The following is an 8,885-nucleotide window of genomic DNA, read 5'->3' as shown; positions in this document are numbered from 1 at the left end:
TCCTAAACTACTCCTGGTCGTCGTCAGCGGGCTGCACGTAGTAGTAGGCACCTCCCGAGTAGTAGTAGTCATCATCAACGGTGGCGTCTGGCTCCTGGACTCCAACGTCTGGTTGCAGCAATCGGATATAGGAAAGGGGAAAAGGGGGAGAAAAGCAACCGTGAGTACTCATCCAAAGTACTCGCAAGCAAGGAGCTACACTACATATGTATGCATTGGTATCAAATGGAATAAGGGGATCATATGTGGACTGAACTGCAGAATGCCGGAATAAGAGGGGGATAGCTAGTCCTGTTGAAGACTACGCTTCTGGAAGCCTCCGTCTTGCAGCATGTAGAAGAGAGTAGACTGAAGTCCTCCAAGTAGCATCGCATAGCATAATCCTACCCGGCGATCCTCTCCTCGTCGCCCTGTTAGAGAGCGATCACCGGTTGTATCTGGCACTTGGAAGGGTGTGTTTTATTAAGTATTCGGTTCTAGTTGTCATAAGGTCAAGGTACAACTCCAAGTCATCCTGTTACCGAAGATCGCAGCTATTCGAATAGATTAACTTCCCTGCAGGGGTGCACCACATATCCCAACACGCTCGATCCCATTTGGCCGGACACACTTTCCTGGGTCATGGCCGGCCTCGGAAGATCAACACATCGCAGCCCTACGTAGGCACAACAGAGAGGTCAGCACGCCGGTCTAAACCCTATGGCGCATGGGTCTGGGCCCATCGCCCTTTGCACACCTGCACGTTGTGAACGCGGCCGGAGAGCAGACCTAGCAACCTACATTACAAAGGAAGTTTCGTTACGCGGTCCAACCCGGCGTGCGCCGCTCAGTCGCTGATGTCACGAACGCTTCGGCTTATACCACGACGTCGAGTGCCCATAACTGTCCCCGCGTAGATGGTTAGTGCGTATAGGCCAGTAGCTAGACTTAGATCAAATACCAAGATCTCGTTAAGCGTGTTAAGTATTCGCGAACGCCGACCAGGGCCAGGCCCACCTCTCTCCTCGATGGTCTCAACCTGCCCTGTCGCTTCGCCTCAAAGTAACAGTCGGGGGCCGTTGGGAACTCAGGCCCACCACTACCTGGATGGAGCCACCTACCCCTTCAGCCCCCATCTCCAAACAGTATCACCGGTAATGTAACAGTGTAAAGTATATAGTATATGCCCGTGATCACCTCCTGAAGTGATCACGACCCAGTAGTATAGCATGGCAGACGGACAAGAGTGTAGGGCCACTGATGGAACACTAGCATCCTATACTAAGCATTTAGGATTGCAGGTAAGGTATCAACAGTTGCAGCAACAATGACAGGCTATGCATCAGAATAGGATTAACGGAAAGCAGTAACATGCTACACTACTCTAATGCAAGCAGTATAGAGGAGAGTAGGCGATATCTGGTGATCAAGGGGGGGGGGCTTGCCTGGTTGCTCTGGCAAGTAGGGGTCGTCAACACCGTAGTCGATCAGGGGTACCGGCAGCGGTCTCGGGGTCTACCAGAAAGAAGTAACAGAGGGGGAACACAATAAATAACAAAGCAAACAAAGCAACACAAAGCATAACATGGCAATGCGCGGTGCTAGGGGTGACCTATCGCCGTATGAGGTGATACCGGTGAAGGGGGGGAACATCCGGGAAAATATCCCCGGTGTTTCTCGTTTTCGGACAGATGAATCGGAGGGGGAAAGTTGCGTGTTCGCTATGCTAGGGACGTGTGACGGACGAACGGGTTGCGTATCCGGATTCGTCTAATTTTTCTGATCATCTTTCATATATAAATTATTTCGATCTGAGTTACGGATTATTTTCTATGGATTTTCAAAGTTTATTCATTTTTTTGAAATTTCTGCATTTATTTAATCGAATTGACCAAGTCAATTTGACTGGTCAACAGGGAAGATGGTGGCACACATGTCATAAGCTATACCTAAACAAATAACTAAAACTAGCTTAAATAACTCGGGTCCACATGTAGTAGGCTTAAACTAATTAATTAACCAACTAATCTAAACTAAATTAGTTTAGACCTAATTACAATAGGCCGGCCACACACGGCTGTGGCACAGCCCATGCGCACACAGCGCACACACAATGCTAAGGAGTAACTCTATTCCTTTTAACACAAGATAGCATTTTGCGATTTTTGTAGGATTTAATCCAAGCATTCTCTGAAGCAGGTCCAATTGAGCAAAATGAGGCTTGTTACGTCTACTTTCCGTTCATATAATTTGTACCCATGTTAGGACTTGTCTTATCGCTGTTTAGTGGCAGTTTAGCAGGCTAGTCATTTTAGAAATACAAAAGCTAGCTCCTGCTACAGTTACTGTAGCCGTGTAGCATAGCACCAGACAGCGGCTGCGGGAGCAGCAAAGCTGCAGCGAAGCAAGCGGCATGCACACGGCGGCGCATGTTGGGCATGGGTGGCCGCGGCGCGAGCAGTGGCACGGGGTGAGCGCGGCCACGGCTCCGGCGGCGACCACAGCAGACTGCAGCAACGCAGCGGTAGTAGGAGGCGAGCGGGGGCGCAGCGCGCCGGCGCGCGATCAGGGCTCGGCCCAGGGCGTGGGCAGGACATGGAGGAGCATAAGGCAGCGAGCCACACGTGGGGCCGGTGAGCCCGGGCGGAGGCGGACGCGTGCGGGACACCAGCGTGCGAGCAGCATGCGGCTTGCGAATATAGAGGACGACGATGAGGACCAAACGGGCATCTCCAGCAACGATTTGAGCGGCCGCTGCTACCTAACGAATCGGGCGCAATGTCGCGCATTGAACGAAATCAACGACACGAGCAGAGATGGCCGAAGCAATGACGGTGAGCAGCGGCCGGAGCAAGAGCTCAACGGATATGGGGATACGCGGGGAGAATGACCAAACAAACGGCTCAGGCGGCACCACAGGGATGCCACGAGCACGTTGACGTGCTTACCTAGCCCTAGAGTACACGATACTGACGGTGAACAGCTCGACGACGGCGATAGAGCTTCGGTGGCGATGGTAGTATCAGCAGGAAACAACGAACCAAGTCTAGAGGAGAGGGGTTTCGACCGGGAGCTCACCGTGAGGCGCAAAAAAGGATGGTGGGAGTTTAGTACCTACAGGAGGCGGTGAATCGTTGGCGGCGAGCTTCGAGCACCGATGAAGAAGACGAAGTCGATATCGACGATGTAGAGCGCCTAGCCTCGCGTGCATTGGTGAGGAGGAAGAGGACGTCGAGGTGGATCTCCTGGACATGGTGGTACGGCGTGGAGAACTCTATGGCTTCATGGGTGATGGATCGATGGTGACGACAGAGACTAGCATGGCGGGGGAGGAAGAAAGCGGCGTGGGGAAGGGAGATGATTTGCGCTACGGTTCGGCGAGGGGCATGGAGACGGTCTTATACAACTCGGGGGCTGGTCGGATGATCGACACGGCGCCATCATCCGCCATGGAGGCGTGGATATGAGCCACGATCCCCCTCCTGTGAACAGGAGGTAGGGGATCACTACGGGATAGGCTGGGCCGCACTGTAGTTGCCTATGGCCCAGTAGCACACTAGGCTTTGCCCTTTACTTTTCCTTTGTCTTTCTACCTTTTCTATTTTTCTTTTAATAGTTCATGTTTTCTTTTAAATACCTTTTATTTTTAGTTTTGTAAATTATGAACTTAGCCCCCTAAATTAGTATTATTAATTAGGATACTGCCACAATTAGTTTGGCTTCAAAATAAAATAGTTTAGTATTTTACAATTTAAAAAGCATTTATTTAATTGCTTTAACTACTGTTTTAAATATTTTAGAGTATTTAAACATTTTATAAAAGTGTGGTTTATCCAAAATAATTACTTATTAATTATTTGGCACATCCTGAACATTTTAGTTTTAAAGTTTGAAAATTTTGATGTTTGCCTTTTATTAAATTTTGAATTTGAATTGGTTTTTGAACTAACGCGGGATTATCAACAATAACTGCGGTGACGTGGCATCATTAACGGGAGATTACTGTAGCCTAATTACCTGGGCGTCAAAGCCAGCAGCGTCAGGGACACGGCGGCTCGTCTTCCCCCCAACTGCCTCGGTTCCTGCAGGGAATCAATGGCAAGGATGCCGCCGGTCAGCCTTGCCATTGATTCCTCACGGGCGGCGCATCTCGGTATGGCGCGCCGACACCTCCCCTCCCTCGCACGCGTACACACGGGCGCGGAGCGGCTATAAAAGCAGGCGGTTCTCGCCGGTGCCCACACCAGACTCGCCCCTCACCGCCACCCAGCCTCTCTCTCTCCATCTCCGTCTTCCTCTCTCGAGCGCCACCGGCAGCCCCTCTCTCTCTCCCTCTCTACCACTGCCGAGCCCGTCGCCATGGCAGAGCGCTTCCCCGGAGACGAGGCGGCGGCGAACGGCTTCGGCCGCCATTCGCTCCGCGAACAGGAGTCCTGGCTCCTGTTCCAGGCGAACATCCCGGCGCCGCCGGACATGCGCGCCGGGCCGATGGGGTGGCGGCTCAGCGACGGGGGAGTGCCCGTTCCCCTGTTACCCGACGCCGTGGCGAAGCCCACGTACTTCGCCGAGGAGGTCGAGGTCGCGCGCGCCTCCTTGACCGACGACGAGCGCTCCCTACCCCAGTACGCCACCGGCAATCATGCGGCTTGGGCGGCGTACTTCCAGCGCCGCCAGCAGCAGCGCCTGGCCTCCACCAACAACGCGCTGGTGGTCGGCAGCGTGAAGAACAGCGTGGGGCGCCACCTGTGGTGCGGCGTCCCGGGCCGCACGCTGGAGGGCGTGCTGACGCACCTCGACGACGGCAACAACCCGCCATTGACCTATCCTGCGACGGTGGCCGCCCCGTCGCAACACCGACGCGCATGGGCGCCAAGGAGGTTCGCCTCCTCCTCGTCTTCCTCCTCTCTCTCATCTTCCCACTCCTCCGGTTCTCCGGTGCTTCTCGTCGTCAAGGCCGAGCCCGCGGCGGAGACGCCAATCGGTCGGTGCACTCGCAGCGTCGGCATCGTCATCAACGAGGGCGGCCGGCGCGCCCCCTCCTCGTCGGCTCCTCCGTGCTTCATCAAGCCGAAGATGGAGCCGGGGCTGGCGCCGGTGGTGGCGGAGTTCGACGACGACGACGCGGCCCTAGAATGGGCGCACCAGGACTCCATTGCGATGGAGAAGGCGCGCCGGGAGAAGGAGAAGGAACGCCAGCGCGCTGCCCTGCGCCGCTTCGAGGAGCGCCGACGCGGCCGCGTTGAAGATGGGGTCGTCATCTTATGCGACAGCGACGACGACGACGACGCGCCGCCAGTCCGCCATGGTGACGCTGGGCAGGGGTCCAGTAGGGGCGCCCGCGTCAAGGAGGAGAAGGCCAACGACGACGATGGCGGCGACAGCGGCGACGACTTCAGCCCTTTTCTTTTTTAGATAAGGTTAATGTAATGAAAATGCGCGAATTTCATCGAAATTTGCCATGTTTGGCCGAAATTTAACTAGTTTTTATCATAACTTTGCCGAAAGATCCTTTTTTTTAAATACGCGCCTGGGGGTGGCCCTGGGGGCCGACGGCTGGGGACCGACTCGCCCCCAGGGCCATTTTTTGCGCTGGCTCACCCCCAGGCGGCGCTTTATGATGCCCCCTGGGGGGCCAACGGCTGGAGATGCCCTAAGATGATCTCTCACTAAATGTCAAGATAAAAGTGTTCTTCCTGAGTATGCACCGTTGCCAAAGTTCGTCGTGCCTAGACACCACGTGATGATCGGGTGTGATAAGCTCTACGTCCATCTACAACGGGTGCAAGCCAGTTTTGCACACGCAGAATACTCAGGTTAAACTTGACGAGCCTAGCATATGCAGATATGGCCTCGGAACACTGAGACCGAAAGGTCGAGCAATATAGTAGATATGATCAACATAAGTGATGTTCACCACTGAAAGCTACTCCATTTCACGTGATGATCAGTTATGGTTTAGTTGATTTGGATCACGTGATCACTTAGAGGATTAGAGGGATGTCTATCTAAGTGGGAGTTCTTAAGTAATATGATTAATTGAACTTAAATTTATCATGAACTTAGTACCTGATAGTATCTTGCTTGTCTATGTTGATTGTAGATAGATGGCTCGTGCTGTTGTTCCGTTGAATTTTAATGTGTTCCTTGAGAAAGCAAAGTTGAAAGATGATGGTAGCAATTACACGAACTGAGTCCGTAACTTTAGGATTATCCTCATTGCTGCATAGAAGAATTACGTCCTGGAAGCACCGCTAGGTGCCAAACCTGATGCAGGAGCAACACTAGATGTTATGAATGTCTGGCAGAGCAAAGTTGATGACTACTCGATAGTTCAGTGTGCCATGCTATACGGCTTAGAACCGGGACTTCAACGACATTTTGAACGTCATGGAGCATATGAGATGTTCCAGGAGTTGAAGTTAATATTTCAAAACAATGCCCGGATTGAGAGATATGAAGTCTCCAATATGTTCTATAGCTGCAACATGGAGGAGAATAGTTCTGTCAGTGAGCATATAATCAAGATGTCTGGGTACTGCAATCACTTGATTCAACTGGGAGTTAATCTTCCGGATGATACCGTCATTGACAGAATTCTTCAATCACCGCGACCAAGCTACAAAAGCTTCATTATGAACTAGAACATGCAAGGGATGGATAAGACGATTCCTGAACTCTTCGCAATGCTAAAGGCTGTGGAGGTAGAAATCAAGATGGAGCATCAAGTGTTGATGGTCAATAAGACCACTAGTTTCAAGAAAAATGGCAAAGGGAAGAAGGGGAACTTCAAGAAGAACAGCAAACAAGTTGCTGCTCAAGAGAAGAAACCCAAGTCTGGACCTAAGCCTGAGACTGAGTGCTTCTACTGCAAGCAGACTGGTCACTAGAAGCGGAACTGCCCCAAGTATTTGGCGGATAAGAAGGATGGCAAGGTGAACAAAGGTATATGTGATATACATGTTATTGATGTGTACCTTCCCAGAGCTCGCAGTAGCACCTGGGTATTTGATACTGGTTCTGTTGCTATTATTTGCAACTCAAAACAGGGACTACGGATTAAGCGAACACTGGCCAAGGACGAGGTGACAATGCACGTGGGAAACAGTTGCAAAGTCGATGTGATTGCCGTCGGCACGCTACCTCTACATCTACCTTCGAGATTAGTATTAGACCTAAATAATTGTTATTTGGTGCCAGCATTGAGCATGAACATTATATCTGGATCTTGTTTGATGCGAGACGGTTATTCATTTAAATCAGAGAATAATGGTTGTTCTATTTATATGAGTAATATCTTTTATGGTCATGCACCCTTGAAGAGTGGTCTATTTTTGATGAATCTCGATAGTAGTGATACACATATTCATGTTGAAGCCAAAAGATGCAGAGTTGATAATGATAGTGCAACTTATTTGTGGCACTGCCGTTTAGGTCTTATCGGTATAAAGCGCATGAAGAAACTCCATACTAATGGACTTTTGGAACCACTTGATTATGAATCACTTGGTACATGCGAACCGTGCCTTATGGGCAAGATGACCAAAACGCCGTTCTCCGGAACAATGGAGCAAGCAACTGATTTATTGCAGATCATACATACTGATGTATGTGGACCAATGAATATCGAGGCTCGCGACGGGTATCGTTATTTTCTCACCTTCACAGATGATTTAAGCAGGTATGGGTATATCTACATAATGAAACATAAGTCCAAAACATTTGAAAAGTTCAAAGAATTACAGAGTGAAGCTGAAAATCATCGTAACAAGAAAATAAAGTATCTACGATCTGATCGTGGAGGAGAATATTTGAGTTATGAGTTTGGTCTACATTTGAAACAATGCGGAATAGTTTCGCAACTCACGCCACCCGGAACGCCACAGCGTAATGGTGTGTCTGAACGTCGTAATTGTACTTCACTAGATATGGTGCGATCTTTGATGTCTCTTACTGATTTACCGCTATCATTTTGGGGTTATGCTTTAGAGACGGCCGCAGTCACGTTAAAGAGGGCACCATCGAAATCCGTTGAGACGACGCCTTATGAACTGTGGTTTGGCAAGAAACCAAAGTTGTCATTTCTTAAAGTTTGGGGCTGCGATGCTTATGTGAAAAAGCTTCAACTTGATAAGCTCGAACACAAATCGGAGAAATGCGTGTTCATAGGATACCCAAAGGAGACTGTTGGGTACACCTTTTATCACAGATCCGAAGGCAAGACTTTCGTTGCTAAGAATGGATCCTTTCTAGAGAAGGAGTTTCTCTCGAAAGAACTGAGTGGGAGGAAAGTAGAACTTGATGAGGTAACCATACATGCTCCCTTATTGGAAAGTAGTTCATCACAGAAACCGGTTCCTGTGACGTCTATACCAATTAGTGAGGAAGTTAATGATGATGATCATGGAACTTCAGATCAAGTTGTTACAGAACCTCATAGGTCAACCAGAGTAAGATCTGCACCAGAGTGGTACGGTAATCCTATTCTGGAGGTTATGTTACTAGACCATGATGAACCTACGAACTATGAAGAAGCGATGGTGAGCCCAGATTCCAAAAAATGGCTTGAGGCCATGAAATCTGAGATGGGATCCATGTATGAGAACAAAGTGTGGACTTTGGTTGACTTGCCCGATGATCGGCAAGCCACTAAGAATAAATGGATCTTCAAGAAGAAGACTGACGCTGACGGTAATATTACTGTCTGATACGTCTCCGTCGTATCTACTTTTCCAAACACTTTTTCCCTTGTTTTGGACTCTAACTTGCATGATTTGAATGGAATTAACCCGGACTGACGCTGTTTTCAGCAGAATTGCTATGGTGTTATTTATGTGCAGGAACAAAAGTTCTCAGAATGACCTGAAACTTCACGGAACACCTTTTCGGAAAATATAAAAAATCCTTGC

Source organism: Triticum urartu, chromosome 2 (genome assembly GCF_003073215.2).
Source record: "Triticum urartu cultivar G1812 chromosome 2, Tu2.1, whole genome shotgun sequence".
In the NCBI taxonomy this organism is placed as follows: Eukaryota; Viridiplantae; Streptophyta; class Magnoliopsida; order Poales; family Poaceae; genus Triticum; species Triticum urartu.
Note: the sequence above shows the minus strand (reverse complement) of the source record.